This window comes from Canis lupus, chromosome 35 (genome assembly GCF_048164855.1).
Source record: "Canis lupus baileyi chromosome 35, mCanLup2.hap1, whole genome shotgun sequence".
Taxonomy (NCBI): Eukaryota; Metazoa; Chordata; class Mammalia; order Carnivora; family Canidae; genus Canis; species Canis lupus.
This window is the reverse complement of record NC_132872.1, coordinates 26,040,376-26,054,367: the sequence shown is the minus strand read 5'-3', so window position 1 is coordinate 26,054,367 and position 13,992 is coordinate 26,040,376. Positions and strand designations below refer to the sequence as shown.

Genomic DNA, 13,992 nt, shown 5'->3' with positions numbered 1-13,992 from the left:
AATCTATGCCTTTTATTCCATAGACTTGTGGAATTCTTTGAAAATAGTCAATAATTCAAAAATCAAATTGTTGATGCAAAGTGTCTATTGTACACAATGCACTAGGATAGGCGAAAATTTGTTTCATAACTGAGAGATTCCAAAACAGGCACATTGCGGTCACTAAAAGACTTCTCTCTCTCTCTTTTATACACACACACACACATACACACACACACAAACACAAAATGAATCTTGTTGCTGACACTCAGTCTAAAGGACTTGACAGAGTGCAAGAAAGAAGAAAATTAGGCAGAGAAAACACGTAAGTGAAAAGGAAATACAAAATAAAAAGCCATATGTAAATATACAACAATCACAACAAAAATATAAATGGATTATAATTCCCTATTAAAAGACTGAACAAATAGCCTGCTCCCAGTCATCCACTGTGTATATGCAGCACTAATAGACACTGCAGGATTTAGAGGTAGAAGGAGGATTTGTTTCTTCATGGAATCTATAATCCCCTGTAGTTACTGATATTTTGAACCAAAGAATGAGGTACTAACGCCCCAGAAGAGCTTGTTAGATTTAATTTTTAAAATTGCAAGACAAATCGCTTTCTTTGATCTTTTCCAATATTTAGGAAAAGGCCCCTGAGCAGTCCTCATACAAGTCACTTCATGTAACTGCCATCTTGATAGGGTCGTTTCCTAAATATTGTCATATTTCCTTAAAGAAATGTTCATTTTTGCATCCCCAAAGAAAAAATACCTTCATTGTTTATAAAGATTCTCAGGTGTGATTGTTTTATTTTATTTTTTTAAGATTTCATTTATTTATTAGAGACACACAGAGAGAGAGAGAGAGAGGCAGAGACGCAGGCCCCGTGCAGGGACTCGATCCCGAGTCTCCAGGATCACTCCCCCGGCTGAAGGCGGCACTAAACCGCTGAGCCACCGGGGCTGCCCAGGTATGATTGTTTTAAACACGAGAATGCATATCAAATAGTATTAGGTTTAAATTTATTTTCAAATGACAAACTAAAATAAGATATGCAAAATAGATAGCTCTATATACATCTTGCCCAAAGACAGTGATTTAATAAGATGCCCTCTCACTTAACCTCCCTGTAGACCAAAAGCAAAACTGACAACTCAGGTGGAGAAGTGGCAACTGAGAAATGAAACCTGGCCCATGGTTTCATGTTTAAAGTAAAAGAAAAAAAAAATAAAATAAAATAAAGTAAAAGAAAACAGAAAAAAAGAGAAAAAAACTCAGACCAGTTACAGATTGATGGAGATGGCTACTCTATTTTAATGAAAAAGATGTCATGTGGTGCAGACTTGACTCATGTGCATTAATAAAAATAGTTTAAAATCAGAAAATGAGTAAAGAGAAAGAAGTAAATGCAGAACTGCATAACGTATATGGTACTTAGGATTTTAAGTAACAGTAACTTCAATCTTGTAATTCAAACAGAAAAATTACAACCAATAAACTACAAAAATATTTAGCATGACAATTAAAGACAGCTACATGAAAATCACAAAATATGATTTTTACTTATTAAATTGGCAAAGATTAAAACGTTAAATACTGAGATTGACCAGAACTGGAGGTGTGAGGTGTGGGCAAGACTTCCTGGACTGTCGACTGAGTGTCAGTTGATTAAGCTAGAAAAAATTTAGAAACATCTAACGAAAAGCAATTCTGCCTCTAGGATCTTAACGTAATCATGGAATGTAATTATGGATGTAATTGTGGCCCTGTGCAAAGATATATGTGCATGCATTTTTATTGCAGCATTGTTTGCAAAAGTAAAAAAATGAAAATAACCTAAATGTCCACTGATAGAGAATTGACTGAATAAATTAAGGTTCCTATCCATCCTTACAATGGAGGACTATATAGCCTTTAGAAGTACTGTATGATGTACTGACTTAAAAAACCTTCATAATAAATTAAGTGAAATTATGTAACAACAACAAAAAGCAAACAACAAAACAGTATCTATAGAATGATCCTATTTGTGACTATTTCATTTATATCAGAATATAGGAATTCCAGATCCCTATACACAAAATGTTAACTTTATTCCTCATTATGTGGTGAGGTAACAGGTGATTTTTATTTTTGTTACTCCTTATATTTTCCAAAGAGAATATGCATTAATTTTGTGGTAAGAAAAAAAAAAAGCTGAATTTAAAAACATCAATTCGGCATCACAGGCTCTCCAGTTCTTCATTCACTAGATTTCTGGTTTCTGAGTGAGTATAACCCCTACATTGGCCTTGACACCTTCCCTAATAATCTGATGATTCTATTCAGGGGGGCCTTTCTGTTACCTGTACAAGCACCTGATTCCTTAAGAGCAACAATTTCAGAGCTGCTACCCATTTAAAAATTTTAAATGGTGATGAAGGGTTGACCATTCTGGCATTCATTCCCCATTTCCCAGGACCCTGCCCCCCGTAGCACAGCAGCATTACCATCTGCTTATGGAGTCATTGGCAGTATGTCCCCATGCTGGGGAGACAGTCCCCCCCGCCCCAGGGAGAGAGGGAGAGCCGTGTCTTCATTCCTCTGTATCCACATCCTTGTTCCAAATCAGGTACTCATGACTGTGGAACTAAACTGAACATTCTAGAAACATCACACCTTCAGCTAAAATTAAAATGAAGAATTTTTACAAATGCTGAATATTCCAATTTTTAAGTTTTGCTTCTTTTGCTTCTAATATGTTGCAACTGTGAAGGCCTCGAAGCCCCTACCAGTCACACTTCATTTAGGAACACGCATCTTGCCCCTCTCAGCTAACGTTTTTAGGTCATTCTAGTTGTATCATGATTAGAGAAATAAGTGGTATAGCAACTTTTACTGGATTCCTAGTCAGTGCTTTCTCTCTGTTGACATTTATTTCCTATCGAAACGGAAGACTTTTCTTAGTGCAAACCCAATACAGTTTGTAATTTTAAAAAGAGCAATTCACAGTTATAATCATGTGATACTCCAGAGTTCCTCCAGCTATTGCCAGGAGACTGTAAGCCTTTTCACAAACTCCAAGCCCATATTCCATATTAGACAGTAAATAATGCATATGACTCTGCACTTCTGAGAGGAAATGAGAACAGTATTATGGGTCAAGAAATTGGGAGATAAACTCCTAAACACTAAGGAAAAATGCCATAGCAGTTAATAGTCTGTTTCCAGCACTACCTGGAAAGAGCAGAGCTAACTCAAATACCATGATATAGGCCTTTTAATCATTAGCTTATAATATTCATTATGATATAGCTACTACCATAGGCAGAGTAGTATAGCATTGTGGCTAAAGAACACAGATCCAAATTTGCCATCTGTTATCTGTGAAAAGTGAGCCTGTTTCTTTCTTTTTTTTTTTTTTTTTTTTAGATTTTATTTATTTATTCATGAGAGACACCGAGAGAGGCAGAGACACAGGCAGAGGGAGAAGCAGGCTCCATACAGGGAGCCTGATGTGGGACTTGATCCCAGGACCCCGGGATCACACCCTGAGCCGAAGGCAGACGCCCAACCACTGAGCCACCCAGGCGTCCCCAGTGAGCAAGTTTCCTAATATTCCTCAGTCTATTTCTCTCCAAAAATGGGGACAGTTATACTTGCCTTAGATCACATCAGCTCTAATTAATTAAAGAGAGAATATAAAGAATTTGGCACAGTATCTGGTTCACATTAAGAGCTTGATGAATGACAATTCTATTTTATAGATAAAGGAAACAGGATTCAAAGAAATCAGATTTCACATAATTCTTAATGAACTGGACCAAAAATGAAACTTTGATTTCAGTGAAACTCAGGCTTGCCTATGGGATCCCAAAGCTCATGCTTTGTCCACTTCACATTTTTTCCCTCTGATCCCCAGATTCTTTTTTATTTTTTAAGATTCTATGTATTTATTCATGAGAGACACAAAGAGAGAGGCAGAGACACACACAGACAGAGGGAGAAGCAGGCTCCCTGTGGAGAGCCTGATGCAAGACTCAATCCCAGGACACACCGGGATCACACCCTGAGCCAAAGGCAGACGCCCAGCCACTGAGCCACCCAGGCATTCCCCCCAGATTCTTTAACAGATACTGTTAACACCACAACCTTCCTGTGCTGTAGTTTATCCTTTCTATCCCTAATTACTTTCCAAGGCCGAACTCTATTTCTTAATTTTTCTGATACAAATACCTCATATCACCAAACCCTTCGTCTGTTTGTGGCTAACACAATGAAGATGTTGCTCAAGGGAAGAGGAAGTCCACTTTATTGAAAATACAATCTCAAAAGAATAGTATTTTCTTCTAACACAAGTTTCCCTGTGATGTGATCCCCTAATTGTGACCCACCAGAAATGACACTTTCTATCCTTTCCAGTGGTCACTAAAATCTTATATAGACAATCAGATGTATGCTGCACGTAGGAAATGGACGGCTCTCTCTTTCACTCCCTCTCACACCAACCCCACATTAAAAGACAGTAGCATCTATGACAGTGACCTCACAGGAAAACATTTTTTTTTTTTTACAGAGCACATACATACTAGTTAAGAATTATAGCCTCATTTTCTTTATGTCTCAATTTTTTTCTAATCCTGGATTGCTTACGACATTCCTATGGCAAGAAGAAAAGATAAATCCAGTGCCAAAGCTCCCCCTATAGACTGTGTGCCTATGGGCTGTGCCACCAAAACTGGTATCAAATACTTAAAGTTTCATCATCTTTCTTATTAAATGCATTTTATTATGACCAGAAGCTGCACCCACTGGTCTACCTGCAGAAGAATTTCAATAGACAGCACTCTTGTCCTCCAGGAACCTCCTTTATGCTTTTCAGAAAGTGTATGGATGATTTTGTATAAATGACTCCCTAATATTAATAAGGATTTCCAAATGGAGATTTAAAAAACATAGGGGTTTTTCAAACGAGGAACATTATAAACTGCCTGAAACACATAAAAGCTTGATTTAAATTTACTTTAAATGAGAAGTAATATTTTCTATACAGCATTTTCAGGAGCACCAGTCAAGAATGTTCTGAAGTAAGATGACAATAAGGTCAATAATCAAATGACTACAATTAAGGAGAAAAGGAAACATAATTTTTAGGAATAAGAGAGCACAGGGGCACCCAGGTGATTAGCGGCTGAGCGTCTGCTTTGGGCTCAGGTTGTGATCCCGGGGTCCTGGGATCGAGTCCCACATCAGGCTCCCTGCAGGGAGCCTGCTTCTCCCTCTGCCTGTGTCTCTGCCTCTCTCTCTGTGTCTCTCATGAGTAAATAAGTAAAATCTTGAAAAAAAGAAGAAGAGAGCATAGTATTCAAGTACTAAACCTGATATTTATTTTATAAATGCAGATATTTTTAAAAATAATTACCTCCACTTGCTTTATTTTGGAATTTTATTAAAATGTTAACAAGAGTTGTTTTAGGTAGTAGAACCAAGGGTAAATTAATTTTTAATTTTAAATATCTTTCTGGACTTTTTTACATTTTTCCTAATGAATATGTATTTCTTTCTTAAACTTTAAAATAAAGGATGCTGAGATAAATGTCACATGTGGCATAAAGCATACATTAATATTTCAGCACAATTTTGCCTCTTCCTCTAAATTCAAAATAAGATTTTTTAAAGTGTCATGTTCATGTTTAAATTTAATTTCCAAAACTTTGGGATTATTTAACTTTGGACAAAGCCTTAATAAAACTCAACCAAATCATATTTGCTCTCATATCAAATGCAGCAAGTCATCGTTTCATTCAAAGCTTCCAATTTACTTTTACTAAATTGGCTTGTCTGTTAAGTCAAAGGTCAGGCTAGTCTGTGTGTATAGATGCAGTTTTTTCATCTTATTTTAAAATATTTCAGCTTTTCAATTAGGTGCAAATTAGAACTGGTTGGTTAATAGCTAACTCTGAGTTTTACCATTTATTCCAAATGCTCTGTTTTAAAATATTTGCAAACAACACATTTCTCAAAAAGTGCAAATATTTCCAAGGGAAAGATTTCTAAAATAAAACTAACAATTTTTTCTTTTTAATTTGAGCAATCAGACGAGGAAGACGGTTGACTTTTAACGTTTTTCTCTGTCACTTGGATTTACCTAGAAACCTTTTTAGCTTTCAGGATGTCTAAACATTGTTTACTAAGGACTGAAGGAAGGAGAACCACTAACACCCAATTTTCCATTGTAACGGTAGAGCTCTGTTACCAAGAAAAATGCACGGGGCAGATGACTTGTACCAGGTATCCACAGTTCTTATTGCAATGATTTTTAAAAATGAAGATTAAGAATGAGATCTATGTTTATGGAGTATTCATTTAGTACCAAGGAACTGTTAAATGGTTCACATATGTTATCATACTTGATTTAATCCATAAACCAACCTGTGAGGAAACCTGTCCAGCCCACCTTCCTTTTGTCTCTTTTTCTACAGTGGTCAGACCTTCTTTTCAGCCTGAAACTTTCTCCCTAGCATCTCTAGCTTCTTCTCTCAATAAATGTCTTTCCTACTCCTCTGCTGTGGTCTGCTTGTCCACAAACTTGAAATAACATATAAAGCAAAGGAGAAATTCTGAGAGAATGTAAATTTTCCTGGGTTAAAGGACCCCTTTGGAAAATACTTTCTTTCGGATGTGTCAGAGATGGAGCAGGTTATCCATGGGAATAACAAGCTCTTTGTGCATTTTCAGACTGCTGAAGTCATATGGTAAGCAGAGGGTTGAGGAAATGTGCCTCTGACAAGTATCTTGATTAGCTGCTGCCTTAAGGAAAGTCCTTGATGACACCTCAGCTGATAGGTAATAATTCCCAGCACTATAGCGATGGCTACTATTGTAGTTATCATTAGAGTTCACCTATTTGCATCTTTCTACTCTTTCCAACCTTTCACCCACATCCCTAGAAAAGTAAAATGAACAACGCCTTCAAATAATGGAGTAAAAAAACATAGTGAGATGTAGTGAAAAACATAAAGGCTTTAGAATCAGCAAGCTATGAGTTGGAAACCACAACAACAAACCACTAATGAAGTCTGTGTGATCTTGGACAAGTTATTGACATTCTCTGGCTCTGTTTTCTCACCTATGAAATGTGAGTAACGTGTTTCTTTGAGTTGCTGAGGAGTAAAGTAGATTTATGTGGGTGGTAAGAGTAACGTTGGTTCTGTTTTTAAATTCTGTATGAATCCTGGATGCACAAGCACAGTTGCATATATACCTTAAAAAATGTTAATTTAAAATAATTTAATTGTGGAGACTTAAGATTTATCAAGTTGCTGTTGGAGTATATGTCAACTATATATAATATTAAATATTAGGCAGACTGTATACATACCAAACATGCAGGCCCCCAAAACAGGATCCTCATTCATGGTCAATACATTTATTGTGGCTTTTGGGTGGCGAATCTTATAAATTATATTTGAGAGCTAGTTTATTCAAAGCATTATAGTACATTTATTATTTAGCTCATTAGTGCGGTAACAGAAAGCACTTTTAAAGGGGTAAGATGATCAGTCCTTATCCCTGTGACTCTGTGCATTTTCTTAGAGGTCTCTGTAAGATTTTTCAGCTGGATTAACTAATGCAGATGTGTGTATACCTATAACTCTATCAGAAATTATGTATAAAGAAGGAGAGAGGACCTAAGGATCTACCAAATCAGAATAGCTTTTGGCTCTGAAAATAGGAGAAAATATTGGCTATGGTCAAAAAGTTCTCTCTTTGAGTCAAAACCTTTCTTGGCTTTGACATTTTGATGATGACTCAAAGTACAGAAAAAAAATCTACAAAAATAGATCTGCAAATATTTTAGATGCTCCTCAGACAGACTAAAGCTTCAAGATATCACAAACATTTTATGCCTGTCTCTTTATAGGAAAAAGAAATAAGAAATAGATGTAATTTCTTCCCACCTGTAACTGGTGCCTACAAACAACACTGCCCTCTGGAATAATTAAGTCTATTTTGGGGCAAGGGCCTGGGTGGGGAAGCAGAAGGGACAAGGAAGAGGATGAGAAATGGGAAGAAGGGTTGTAACTGTTACTTTTTCCCTTTATTTTAGGAAAAAAAATATTTCCTTGTCGGTTTTTTTTGTTTTGTTTTTTGTTTGTTTGTTTATTTGTTTTTTGAATCTGAGAAGACTGGCCAGATGAGGACCTGGGAGGCCAGGAAGGCTTCTCAGGAAGGGACACAGCAGGCAGGCCAAACTCTCAAGAAGACTCTTGCTCTCAAACCACACATCAGCTCTGCCCCTGAGGGCCCTGACCCAGTGGGAGAGGAAATGGCCCATGGCTGCTCCCCCCTCGGCTCCTCCACCCTTGGGTGACCCTACCAACGGCAGCCACGAATGAATTACTTCAGCCCCCCAACCATCTTCAGGTGAATGCACTGGCTTCCATTCTAACTCTTAATGTTTCTTTAGCCATTTCTGTTTTTGCACTTCTCTGCTTTTTATTAAGGTCAAAACAGCATTAATGGTTGTTAGCATGCGAAATGGTTATTCCCCTCCCGCCCCCAGTCTTGTTTTACTGTAAAACACAGAAAGTGAGAAACAACCACAACAACAACAACAACAACAACAACAAAAACCCTCGTGGTCTCTAGAAACAGTGCATTTGAAAATTTCAACATAAAGTTCGAGTTAAATTCAGACTTACTTCAGTTAAGTTTATGTGCCAAGTTTTAAATGAAAATTTGGTTCTCTGCATTTCAGACGCATAACTGTTTACTATATTCTATTTAATGCAGGCGTATCACAATGTGCATGATAGATAAAATTAAAGGCTTATTTATATCAATTTTTATAGAAGACAGCACAAACATTGCTGTCAGAAGAGTTGTAAAATCATCTAATGTAACCCAGTTTTCAAATGAGGAATTAAGTGAAGAGTCTTATTCAGAAGCAGAAAAAAATTTCATATTTTCAAACAAATCATCGAGCTAGTCCACATGGCTACAATTACAAGTGCTGTTAAATTAAGACAATGATGTATTTGTCTTTCAGCGGGTAAATTGCTCCTGCCCCGAGTGCCCACCTGTCATAGCCTCTGTCATCTTCAACATCAGGCAACTAAAGGGTCAATGCTTTGCCAGCAAGAGGCCTTTGGGGGAGCCAAGGCTCCTGCCCAGGAGAGTGGCTGCAGCCCAAAAGGATGCAGCTGCTGACAGTCTTGAGTACTCCCACCCCTGCTTACAGTCCGTGTGGGCAACATAAATTCCCAGCTGTACTGGCCATCAGGTGGGGGACCCAGCATCCATTCTTTTTTTTTTTAATAAATTTATTTTTTATTGGTGTTCAATTTGCCAACATATAGAATAACACCCAGTGCTCATCCCATCAAGTGCCCCCCTCAGTGCCCGTCACCCAGTCACCCCCACCCCCGCCCTCCTCCCCTTCCATCACCCCTAGTTCGTTTCTCAGAGTTAGGAGTCTCTCATGTTCTGTCTCCCTCCTTGATATTTCCCAGCATCCATTCTCACACTCTGCCCCCACCCCCGGGCAATCATCTATCTGCTCTTTCCCACACAGCTCCTGTATCTTGATCAAACTTGAACCCACTCTCAGCCCCATGGAGAAGCCTCATATACTTCAGATCCTCAGGATACCCTCCAGCCTCTGGCCACAGGCCCTGCAGGGTGAGCAAGCCACCGCTATCCAGAATGCCAGGACAACATTGCCCTCTCTCCCCACCCAGGTGTCCTGCTGAAATTTGCACCCACCTTAGTAAGAGCAAGGGACCCAGTCTTGGAATAAAATTTACATTGTTGACAGTAAAAAAAAAATAGGAAAAACAAAACAACACAAATTAGAACAAAATAACCTGGGTCCTTAGTTATAGGGCTGAGTCGCTGGATCAACCAATCCTGAAGTCCTCCCTAATTTGGACTTTTCAGTCACCTGAACCTAAGCATTTCTTTTGTTATTTAAGCCCTCCTGAGTTGGGTTTTCTTTTACTTGAAAGTTTATGGGACCACCTATATTAATACGGAGGTCCCCCAGCCAAAACTAGCCAAAATCCTCCAGTACGAAATCCTCAGTGAATTATACCACAAAGTTATAAAACAAAGCAGAATTTCTCAAAATGTGTTCTGAAGAATGGCTAAAATTAAAAAAAAAAAAAAAGACAAGAAACAAGTGTTGGCGAGGATGTGGAGAAAAAGAACCCTCTTGCTCTGTTGGTGGGAATGCAAATTGGTGCAGCCACCATGGAAAACTGTATAGAGGTTCCTCAAAAAATTTAAAAATAGAACTACTCAATGATTTAGCAATTACGTTGCTAGGTATTCAGCCCAAAAATGCAGAAACACAAATTCAAATGGATGCATGCACCCCTATGTTGGTAGCAACATTATTTTTTATAGCAAACCATGGAAGCAGCACAAGTGTTGATCAACAGATGAATAGAGAGACACCTGGGTGGCTCAGCGGTTGAGCCTTTGACTTAGGGGATGATCCCGGGGTCCTGGGATCGAGTCCCACATCCGGCTGCCTGCAGGGAGCCTGCTTCTCCCTCTGCCTGTGTCTCTGCCTCTCTCTGTGTCTCTCATGAATAAATAAATAAGATCTTTTTAAAAAATGAAAAGAAAAATAACATTTAAATTAAAAAAACAGATGAATAGATAAAGGAGATGTGGCAGATGTGTGTGTACATATATAATAGAATATTACTCAGCCATTAAAAAGGATGACATCTCGCCATTTGTATTGACATAGATGGAACTAGAGAGTATTATACTGAGCAAAATAAGTCAGTCAAAGAAAGACAAATACCATATGATATTACTCATATGTGGAATTTAAGAAACAAACAAGCAAAGAAAAAAAAGAGGGACAAACCAAGAAACAGATTTTTAACTACAGAGAACAAACTGCTGGTTATCAGAGGGGAGCTGGGTGGTGGGGGGAATGGGAGAAAAAAGGGATGGAGATTAAAGAGTACATTATCATGATGAAATAAACTAAAATAAAATACGATGATAAAAAATTGTGTTCTGAAGAGCACAACTTTCAAGAGAAGTTGGTAGTTATGGTCCTAGAGAGGAACAGCTCAATAGACAAAGTCAAGTAGACAAACCTGGATCATCCACAAAGAGGATTTGTGCTATATTCGAAGTATAATTTATTTTTATTTATCCTCATTCAATTCTTTTCAAATCTATTCAGTAGGGCAATGATTCCCTGCCCATGCCTGAGGACCTTGGCAAGTCTATCAACTTTTCTACTTATTCTTTGGGAAGATCTTTAAATCTCTTTAAATAACATTAATTCAGAAAACAGAGCAACTTCTGTTCTTTCCTTCCCTTCACCATTCACCTACTCACCAGCTGCTAGGGGAAAGGTGGGGTAGGGGTAAGTTTGCCAGATTTTGTAGATAAAAATACAGGGCGCCTAGTTAATTTGAATTTCAGATGAATAACAAATAATCTTTAATATAAGTATGTCCCAAATGTTACATAGGATATACTCATAATAACAATTGTTCATCACTCATCAGAAATTCACAATTTGTGGATCATGCTGTATTTCATCCGGCAGCCCTAGGTGAGCACTGGGGGTTCGGAGGGGGAGGGGGTTCGGAGTTCTTACTTTCCTGAGTGACTTCACGTTCCTTGGGCACAGCAGATGGTGAAGGTGACTTGCACGTGCCAATTTGGAGTTCTTCGGACATTCCATCCTGGGAGACCCCTCGAGCATCAACTGTCAAGTCTTGAGGGGCACTCCTCATTCCCTCAGGATGTCCACCCCAATTTAGGCCCTAGTCCACCAGCCGCAGGCCCCCCCCATGGGTACCACCCTCTGCATCGTCTTAGGGGAAGGAGTGAGACATCTTTGCCCCCATCCCCCTCCCCCCCCCCCCGCAGCAGCAAGCTCCTAGAGGGGCTACCAGAAGGCTAAGGAGCCAACTTCTGCACCTACATTTCCAAGGAGAGAATCAGCCTCAGTCTGCAGTGTCCCTGACATATGGGAACACACATTAATCTCTGTAACCGTCCCACTGGAGCCACTGGGCTTGGTGTAGGAGGCAGCCAATCTCCCAAGGGTGAAAGATGGGGGCTTCATTGCACAGCTACTAGTCTTTCCTAAGAAAATCTCACAAAAACCTCTATTCTCCGAAAGGATCCAAGAATTGTGGAATAGGTCCCCAGATATTATGCTGATAGCATCTGCACATGGTGACTTAGCAACTCACTTAGGAACTTAGCCTTTATTTTATCTCGATTCCTAGTTGAAATTTCAATTTTACATGCTGTTATATAGGTTTCTTTTCTGGGAAATTTCTCACAACTTTTAATATAGCATACATTATGAGTCTCCACGAAGGGGTGGTAGTTTGCAGTAGTTCCCAAATGTATTTAATTACATAAACTTTTTTTTTTTCAGGAGATTTGAATAAAATTGGTGTTCTGTGGCACAGAATTTGTAATGTATTGCCCTAGAATTTTTTTTTTTGATGTTTGAGAGCAAGATTAAGAAATCTGAGTCCAGATTTGAATTCCAGTTCTGACAGTCAGTGTGTAACTTTGGACTCCGTGCCTCAGTTTCTTTCTTTCATTACAGACAATGGGATCTACCTCACTGAGTTGTGGTGGAAGAGAAATTAGTCAAAAACCATGGCAACAGTGGGAACAGTGTCTGGCACAGAACATGTGCTCAATAAACATCAGCTGCTATTAGTAACAACGGCATTGGTGGCAGTAAAAGTAGTGGTCGTGGGGCTGCTTGGGTGATCATTACCAAATGGCAGAGTTTTAAACACATCGAGACACTGTGTCATTTTGCAAATCCACGTGTTTCTACTTTTGCACATCTGAAAAGCAAACGTTTCCGTGCCGTTGAGTAGGGCCAAGCGAATCAAAATGCCCCAAGCGTCCTTTAAATAATGCTATCATTTTTGAATCCCCTCTTGTCTAGAGATGCAATACTTTTTTGCAAATGTTGAACATCATTCTCCCGGAGTTAGAAGATTATATAATCAGGAATTGCCTCCCAGGTTATCATCAGGTAGTTTTTTAGAGCAAGGAAAGAGCTTGATCTGAAAGAAAAGGAACATCCCCAGCAACTTTGGGTAAGAATAAGAACTGCGAAACACAGAGTGGCCTCCTTCATAACCGGATCCCTAACAGTCTGCAAGCATTGCTGCTCTGTGACTTTTTCATCCCCCACAGCTCTGCCCGGAGCCCCCCCCAGCAGCCAAGCACGCCACTGGCATCGCATCTCAGCCAAGTCTTCCTCGCAGGTGAACCTCAGAAAGGGCAGAGCAAAAACCCCAAAGAGCCAGCCCAGCCCGCCCACACCCCAAGCCCAGCTGTAGACGCGTGGCTGCACCCAAAGTCGCGGTGAGGAGCACACCCAGCAGGGTGTCAGGACGTCCGGTTCTGAGGGGCACAGGAGCCTCAGTGGCTTGCACATTCACACTTGTGGCACACTGCATTGTGTGGGATGAGCTCCCTCCCCCAAAAAAGGTGTTGGAGTCCCACCTGTTGGCCTCTTCAGATGGGACCTTATGTGAAGACAGGGTTTTCCCAGAGGTCATCGAGTTAAAACAAGGTCTGTAGAGTGAGCTCTACTCCAATCGGGCCCCAGGGGGGTTGGACACAGACGTACCCAGAGGGAACATGTTGGGGAGAGACACGAGGAGAAGCTGGCATCCGCAAGCCAAGAGATGCCAGAAGCTGCCAGAAACTGGGAGAGAGAACAGGGCAGATCCTTCCTTAGAAGCTTTCGGGGGAAGCATGGCCCTGCTGACAGCTTTCAGACATCTGGCCCCCAGAATGGTAAGGGGACACGTTTCTGGCGTCCCAGGCCACTGGTTTGCAGGGAAACTGACGCACTGGATGAAGGCAGATCCCTCCACATGTGCCGATTACTGAAAGCGGCCTTCCTGCGCCCTTTCCTGCGCACTTTCAACAGCTCCCCTATGAAGCTGGTAGAAGTTCTACACAGAAGCCCACGGCAGGAAGACACGAAGGAGGTAAAAT

The 13,992-nt window shown here is 39.8% G+C and overlaps 1 long non-coding RNA gene across 1 annotated transcript; it reads left to right on the top strand.

The window, feature by feature from the left end:
• The first annotated feature begins 6,112 nt into the window (after nt 1-6,112).
• LOC140624849 (uncharacterized) lies at nt 6,113-9,262 on the top strand. Its single transcript, XR_012024296.1, has 3 exons — nt 6,113-6,810; nt 6,915-8,391; nt 9,017-9,262. It is a non-coding gene; the product is annotated as an uncharacterized lncRNA (long non-coding RNA).
• Nucleotides 9,263-13,992: the final 4,730 nt, after the last annotated feature.